The 8,905-nt window shown below is 38.2% G+C and overlaps 1 non-coding gene across 1 annotated transcript; it reads left to right on the top strand.

Moving 5' to 3' along the window:
• Window positions 1–5,475: 5,475 nt before the first annotated feature.
• LOC112130053 (U6 spliceosomal RNA) lies at window positions 5,476–5,578 on the top strand. The gene has a single exon (XR_002912365.3). It is a non-coding gene; the product is annotated as a U6 spliceosomal RNA (small nuclear RNA).
• The last annotated feature ends 3,327 nt before the right edge of the window (window positions 5,579–8,905 follow it).

Here is an 8,905-nt window from a genome sequence, read left to right as displayed (position 1 = left end):
TGTCTTTTAATTGGGGCCCTTAGCCCATTTACATTTAAAGTTAATATTGTTATGTCTGAATTTGATCCTATCATTATTATTTTCACAATTTTGCCCGTTAATTGATGCAGTTTCTTCATAACATCGATGGTCTTTATAATTTGGCATGTTTTTGCAGTGACTGGTACTGGTTGTTTCTTTCCATGTTTAGCACTTCCTTAAGGAGCTCTTGTAAGGCAGGCCTGGTGGTGACAAAATCTCTCAGCATTGCTTGTCTGTAAAGGATTTTATTTCTCCTTCATTATGAAGCTGAGTTTCTTCATAAACTTAGTTTCTTCATAAATTCAGGTTTGAAAATTCTTTTATTTAAGAATGTTGAATATTGGCCCCCACCCTCTTCTGACTTGTGGGGTTTCTGCTGAGAGATCTGCTCTTAGTCTGATGGGAATCCCTTTGTGGGTAACTCGATCTTTCTCTCTGGCTGCCGTTAACACTTTTTCCTTCATTTCAACCTTGGTGACTCTGACAATTATGTGTCTTGGGGTTGCTCTTCTCGAGGAGTATCTTTGTGGTGTTCTCTGTATTTCCTGAATTTGAATGTTTGCCTGCCTTGCTAGGTTGGGGAAGTTCTCCTGGATAATATCCTGAAGAGTGTTTTCTAACTTGGTTCCATTCTCCCCAGCACTTTCAGGTACACCAATCAAACATAGATTTGGTCTTTTCATGTATTCCCATATTTCTTGGAGGCTTTGTTCATTTCTTTTTACTCTTTTTTTCTCTAAACTTCTCATCTCGCTTTATTTCATTAATTTGATCTTCAATCACTGATATCCTTTCTTCCACTTGATTGAATCGGCTACTGAAACTTGTGTATGCGTCACGAAGTTCTCGTGCCATGGTTTTCCGCTCCATCAGGTCATTTAAGGTCTTCTCTACACTGTTTATTCTAGTTAGCCATTTGTCTAATCTTCTTTCAAGGTTTTTAGCTTCCTTGCCACGGGTTTGAACATCCTCCTTTAGCTTGGAGAAGTTTGTTATTACCGACCTTCTGAAGCCTACTTCTGTCAACTTGTCAAATTCATTCTCCATCCTGCTTTGTTCCATTGCTGGCGAGGAGCTGTGATCCTTTGGAGGAGAAGAGGTGCTCTGATTTTTAGAATTTTCAGCTTTTCTGCTCTTGTTTCTCCCCATCTTTGTGGTTTTATCTACCTTTGGTCTTTGATATTGGTGACCTACAGATGGGGTTTTGCTGTAGATGACCTTTTTGTTGATGTGGATGCCATCCCTTTCTGTTAGTTTTCCTTCTAACAGACAGGTCCCTCAGCTGCAGTTCTGTTGGAGTTTGCTGAAGTTCCACTCCAGACCCTGTTTACCTGGGTATCACCAGCAGGGGCTGCATAACAGCAAATATTGCTGCCTAATCCTTCCTCTGGAAGTTCATTCCAGTGGGGCAGCCAAACCCTATGAGGTGTCTGTCAGCCCCTACTGGGAGGTGTCTCCCAGTTAGGCTACAAGGGTGTCAGGGACCCACTTGAGGAGGCAGTCTGTCTGTTCTTAGAGCTCAAACGCCATGCTGGGAGAATGACTGCTCTCTTCGCAGCTCTCAGACAGGGACGTTTAAGTCTGCAGAAGTTGTTTGCTGCCTTTTGTTCAGCTATGCCCTGCCAACAGAGGTGGAGTCTAGAGGGAGTACGCCTTGTTGAGTTGTGGTGGGCTGTGCCCAGTTCAAGCTTCCTAACTGCTTTGTTTACCTACTCAAGCCTCAGCAATGGTGGACGCCCCTCCCCAAGCCAGGATGCCACCTTGTAGCCTCGCAGATCAATCTCAGTCTGCTGCGCTAGCAGTGAGCAAGGCTCCCTGGGCGTGGGACCCGCTGAACCAGGCACAGGAGAGAATCACCTTGTCTGCCAGTTGCTAAGACCTTGGGAAAAGCACAGTATTTTGGCGGGATTGTCCCATTTTTCCAAGTAGTCTATCACAGCTTCCCTTGGCTAGGAAAGGGAATCCCCTGACCCCTTGTGCTTCCTGGGTGAGGTGACACCCCACCCTGCTTCAGCTCACCCTCTGTGGGCTGCACCCACTGTCCAATCAGTCCCAGTGAGATGAACCAGGTACCTCAGTTGGAAAGTCAGAAATCACCCATCTCCTGCATCAGTCACGCTGAGAGCTGCAGACTGGAGCTGTTCCTATTCGGCCATCTTGGAACACCCCTAAAGTATTTTTTAAATAATTTCATCTCACAGTAATGATAAAAAAAATGCGCTAGCATCCTAAATTCAGAAGAACATTACATTAATCTGATAAAATATAAGTAGAAAAATAATTCACAACAACCATCATGTGTAATAATAAAATGTTGAATGACAAAAATTCCCAGTACAAATGCTTTCAGTCACTATTGTTCTGGTAATCTTAGTTAAAAAAACAAAAAAACAAAAAACAATAAATAACTTTGTCAGGATGAAAAAAACATAAATAAAAGCCAAAGAGTTTGAGACATGCCTGGGCAACATAGGGATACCTCATTTCAAAAAGTTAGCCAGGCATAGTGATGCATGCCAAAGTCCTAGCTACTTGAGGCACTAAGCTGGGAGGATTGCTTGAGTCCAAAAGATCGAGGCTGCAGTGAGCAGAGATCATGCCACAGCACTCCAGCCTGGGTGACATGGTGAGACTTTGTCTCAAAAAAAAAGTCATTATTTGTAGAAGATATAATCCACAAGAAAATTCACCAGAATCTACAGATAAGTCATCAGAACTGACACATTAGTATAGCAAGAGTGGTAGTTACAAAGTCAATATTTTTTTTTAAATTGTATTTTTATATTCAAGCAATGAAAAATAAGAAAGCATGATCTTCAAAATGCCGTTTATAATCAGAAAAAAATCAAATGCTTAGAAATAAATTTAACAGAATATATACAAGACTTCTAAACAGAAAACTATAAAAATATTATTGACACAAACTAAAACTTTAATAAATAGGAGACAATCATAGTAAAAGGATGAAAAATGTAAATTATCTCTGAACCAATCTATGAATTTGATTCAGTATCAATCAAAATTGTGAAAGTTTGCCTTTTCTTCTGGGGTGTGTGTGTGTGTGTGTGTGTCTTATAACTCAATCAACTGATTCTAAAATGTATGTGATAATGGAAAGAGCCAAGAAGAGTTGAAAAAGACTTTAAAAAGGAAAAATTGAGTGAATGCATGTTATATTAGATATCAATATTTATAAATGTACAGAAATTAGATTATCATACAGTTAAGCTAAGAACAGACAAAAGGCCAAATGAATGGAGTCTAGAAACAGGCCAATGATAATATGGACCTATGATGACAGTCGTGACACTGCAGCGAAGTATAAAATGAACAGTCTTTTAATGAATATGATTGGACAATCAACTATTCCTATGAAAAATAATAAAACTGACCCCTACTCATACATTCACAAATATCAAATATAGATTTATTGTCAATCTAAAGTGAAAAAGAAAAATAATGAAATTTCTTGAAGATAATATGGGAGAATACAGGGCACTAAAATAATCACAGAGGAAAATCTCATAAAATTAACTTTATCAGAATAAAGAATATTTATACATATATTCATCAGAGAAGATTTTATGATGGACAAGAGAAGCCACAAAAAGGGAAAAATATTAATAATGCTTTTAACCTACAATTCTGAAGGAATTTTCCAAGGGCAGCAGCTACTCCTAGCTGAAAAGTAACCTTAGTTTATTTTAAGGATGTTAGTGACCTGAGCCATATGAAAGGGAACATGATATATAACAAGACTCTAGCTTAGATAAATGAATGGTAAAGGCCTACATTAGAATTTCTAAGGGCACATAACTAGAGATTTCCAGATAAAAGTAATATATGATGATGTCAGTGGGTACAGACCTGAAACTGGAAGGGGTGGGAGATGTTGGGACAGTTAAAGTATTTCTGCCCCCAGAGGCTGAGAATTAGAGAAGCCCCTAAATACCCATTGCAGCAAGAACTTACGTAACATGTGGTCAATCCCCAGAGCTTGTTTAGGGCAAGGAGTAAAGAAATAGAGAATCTCACATACCAAAAAAATATTACTACAGAATGATTTTTCTAGATTAGACTGTACCAGGACTCAACTCGTCAGGAGTCAAATATGAACCAGGAGTCTGAATACTTCACTATTTAAGTCACTTGTCATCACAGAATCAGAAAACTACAATTTGCTTTGATGTTTTCCTTTATTATTTATTTTTCCATAGCAGCTTAGCAAGTTTTATTTTAAATGCTTTTGCTTAAAAACAAAAATAAAAGTAATTTTTTAATCAAATTTGGCTGATAATTAATGTGGGAATTTTGGGGAGAAGAAGAAAACAAATCCGCCTATATTTTTTCAGAAGAGCTACAGTAGGTACAGCACCCCGGAGACATAGTGAAGTCATGCCAGCTGGAGAAATGGGAAAGTAATAGAACCGAGGCTGTGAGTGGAATGAGTTCCCCACATCAAAGGCAGTCCTGGGAATAACTAAGATGGCTGTCTATATATATATTATATATATATACATATGTATTATATATATATAATGTATATATGATTAGGAATCAGAATATATATATATATATGTAGAGAGAGAGAGAGAGCGCATGTATATATGATTAGGAATCAGAATGTGAAAATTTTCCCAAGTGCTCCTTATATCAGACCCAGAATTACTTTCAATCTCTTTCATGACTGTCATGTTTGCCTGTTCATGGCATGTTCTACGCCTTGTCTGGAGAAGTGTTCTGGGAAGCTGGGAAGTATGGCTATTGTGTATCTAAAAGGCATATTCAAGGCTTAATCTTTGGTAAGCAAAAGTGTTCAGATAAGACTGCAGCTGGGAAGAGGCACCACTGGAAGACAGGTGAGGTAAGAGGTTCTCAAGGCAACTCTAAAAACCATGTTTTGTCCAGTTAGGTCCCTGGCCTTTATGTTTTATATAGGTCCCTGGCCTATATATTTTTACAATATGATCATTAGGGTTGGGGAATAAGGTTGACCAAGATTTCCCAGACATGTGAGTATAGATGAGTGCATAGCAGCCGGAAGATGGTCTCTGAAGATACCCTAGATATTTTGGAGTATAAACAATTACTTTGTTGGCGTCAATGGATTATATTAAGCTGAAAGGATGATTTAGCCACAAAATTGAACTATGTGAAAAAAATTAGGGGAACTATTTAATTTACAATTGCATCAAACATAAATAAACCAGTAAGCTACTGGGAGTAAATGTGACCAAGGAAGTGAAAGAGCCTTATAGCAGAAGCAATAAACACTGAGGAAATAAATTAAAGATTACACAAATATTAATAAATGGAAAGACATCTTGTTTTCATGGATTGAATTAATATTTAAATGTCCATACTGCCGAAAGGGATCCAGAGATTCAGTGCAATCCTTATCAAAATTCTAATGTCATTCTTCATAGATATAAGGAAAAAATTCTAAAATTTTGCTTGCTTGGGCACCACATCTACTGAAATTGTAACAACATAGAAAAGATTAGCATGGCTCCTGTGCAAGGATGATATGCAAATTCATAAAGAATTGCACACTTTTTTTATAGTAATACTATTCACAATAGCAAAGACATAGAATCTACCCAGGTTTCCATCAACAGTGGATTGGATTTTTTAAAATGTGGTAAATATACACCATGGAATTCTATGCAACTATAAAAAAGAACACAATCATATCCTTTGCAGTAACATGAATACAGCTGCAGGCCATTATCTTAAGTGAATTAACACAGAAACAGCAAACCAAAAACTGCATGTTTTTACTTATAAGTGGGAGCTAGACATTGGGTACACACAGACACAAAGATAGGAGCAATAAACGCTGAGGATTCTAACAGTGGAGAGGGAGAGAAGGGGGAAAGATTGGAAAACTACCTATCAGATACTATGTTCACTGCTTGGATGTTAGGATCATTAGAAGCCCAAACCTCAGCATTAGGCAATATATCCATGGAAGAATCCTGCACATGTACCCCTTGAATGTAGAGTAAAATAAAAATTTTAATCCTAAAATTTGCATGGAACCACAAAAGAACCGAAATAGCCAATGAAATCTTGCTGAAAATGTGCATAGGTGGAGGCCTATTCACCTAAACCTACTCATCTCAATGAAGAACACAGGAAATTATGTCCATTTAATTTCACTTTCCTCTGTAAGCCCATTCTTGATCTCTGGGATTCTGTTTTAATATTTGTATTTTAAATCAGAAATTGATTTTTCCACAGACATTTCTGAATTCTTTTTCTTAATAATTAATGAGGCAGTTTTACCCTACTGAGGTAAGTAAATCTACAAATAGGGTTATGCCATGGAGCTAAGATCTGTGGAGAAGTTCCAGCTGTTTATTTTTTCATCTCCCAGACAACTCCAGAAATGGGCATCCAATGCCTTTTAAGTTATACTTTCCATTTCTACATTGAAAATGGAACTAGAATTTGGGGGAAAAAAAAGGCCTCCGTGTTTGAGCTGGCGGCCGGCTGCTGTGTAATTATCATTGCTCTTCTTTATTAACTGCTCGCCTTCGCCTTATGTGGTGCTTTGTTGATAGATGTAACCTCAATCTTGTTGCTATGGTGACAGTAACAGTCACTGAGAAGACTTTGTTTATGGTAAACAAATCCAGGCATATGCTTGAAGCCTGGTGGAACAGTTTTCCAGCTTCCCTTACACTGCTGTCCCTGAATGAAATCAAATAGCTCCAACTGAAAAACCCACAGCCTGGATTTGAAATATAAAAAATAGGAAACAGTCCTGAGATTACTGTTTCTTTACTGTTTCTTATGTGTGTGGGAATGGCCCAGTATATAGGTCTGTGTTCACGAGTCAAGGCTCCCTGTTGAAGGGGGCTCTCTGTGCAACACACGCAGAGGAATTGACCTGAGAGTGAGAGAAAGCCTCCCATCCTGAGGGCTGTTGGCATCAATAGTGAAGCTGGGATGGTACATTAACATAATGACAAAAAATGCTTCTCTCTGTCCCTTACCAAATCCTGTCTGCTAGGCATGCTGAATTTTTATATATTGGAGAAAAAATTCCTTCCAGAACACTCTCATAAACATTGAAGTAAGACACATTCAGCCCCCTTTCTTAATTTTTTTTATTATATGAACGTGAACCACCACTTGGAGGAGAACAGTTGTCATGTAGATAGACAGAATTGAGGGTCAGATTTACTTCTCCATGGTGAATGTATTTGTGGTTGGTCTGGCTTAAGTGGCCCAATACATTCCCTGGCTCTCTTTCCCTGTCTCTCTCACCTACCTCCTCAAATGTTTTCTCTTCAAACTGACAACTGCTGTCTAAAATTAAAACACCAAATCTTTTCCGCTTACTTTTCTGCACTATAAGGCTTTGATGGCTCACTTAAGAATGAAAACTTAAAAATTTAAAAGAATGAACATTTGAAAAGCATTATAATGAAATTGAAATGGTGTGTACAAACCATCAGCTATTTATGGCCAACAGTGTACACAAATAAGAGACCATTTCTTACCACCAAAACATGCAGGAAGAAAGTGGACTGCCTAGCTGCAATGGGAAATCTTTCAGTAGAGAACAGAGGGCCAACAGCCTGAAATTCCAAGAACCATTTTTTTGGATTTCATAACAGTTCTTGAGAACTAGTAGAATCTTGCTTGTTTGTTCTTTTCACCACCAGCCAAAGGGCTTTACTTATCCTATCTCTCAGCTCTCAGGGTCCTCAGGTGTGTGGCTCTACAGAACAGTTGAGCCTTAACACAGCAATGTAGGAAGCCAATTTTTAATCCCTCAGACAGAATTAAACTTCCTGCTAAACATTTTCTTGTTTTACCCTTTAATTGGGTATTTGTCTCATAAGCCCACACTGAGAATACAACGTTGCAGGGTTTTATGTAGCTCATTAATTCGTGTTCTCCAGTGAGGGGGTCTGGGGATGCTAGGGTGAAGAGTTTAGGCCAACATTAAAGTGATTTAACTTCTAAGTACATGAATTAACATTTCATTGGTTGGAGGCAGGTATTTATTCTGATTTACCTTCATAAGGTGGAAAAAACAAAAAGTATCTTCTTGATAAAGAACCTGGAAATTAATTAAACAGTAATAATAATAATGATAATAATAGTTAATAAAACAAAGTTTAGTTTTTCAATTTAAAACAGAATTTTTTCTTTCATAAGGTCAAAGAAAGATGCCTTAACTGGGATTCCCGGCATGCTGCCCACTCTCAAACTTGGTTTGTACCCACTGATCTCCTGCTTCCGTTTCTGGAAACTTCATCTATCATTTACCATCCTGCCTGTCAATCCCTAGAGTCCTCCTTTTCTTTTGTAATTGTTCAAACATCATTTATTCATACACACATGCAAACACGCAAACACACTCCAGCTTTTTTCTGATTTCTTTTCTAACTCCTTAGGGAGGTTCGTCTTCTTTTTGCTAACATACCATTCAGCAGCTCATTATTATGACCCTGCATTATGAATTATTGTTTGCGAATTACATCATGTTGGTCAGTGGCTGAGTAAGCCTCTTGGCAACTGCCATCTCATTTTCTTCTTTATGACTCCCAGTTAAAATATAGGTACTGTTGGTGACACATCGGCTGGAGAAACTGGGATGTACAGACATCATACAGATCCAGGAGTCACAATTTGAATTCATGTCAGTCTCACCACAGAGGTCATGTTCTTAATCATGACACTGAAAGATGTTTTAGCAAGAACACTTTGTTCTTGAGCAAAACTTTGGGCCATGGAACTTGTTTCCCTGCTTTTCCTGATTAAGCCAGTCTGAGAATTTTAGAAGGAAGCTTCAAAGATTCATTTACCTTTTCCCTTTGGAGGCTGGAACCAAAAGTTGGCCATAAACATCAGTCCCTGAACCGTC

This window comes from Pongo abelii, chromosome 17, assembly GCF_028885655.2.
Source record: "Pongo abelii isolate AG06213 chromosome 17, NHGRI_mPonAbe1-v2.0_pri, whole genome shotgun sequence".
Classification (NCBI taxonomy): Eukaryota; Metazoa; Chordata; class Mammalia; order Primates; family Hominidae; genus Pongo; species Pongo abelii.
This window is presented reverse-complemented; position numbering and strand designations above follow the sequence as displayed.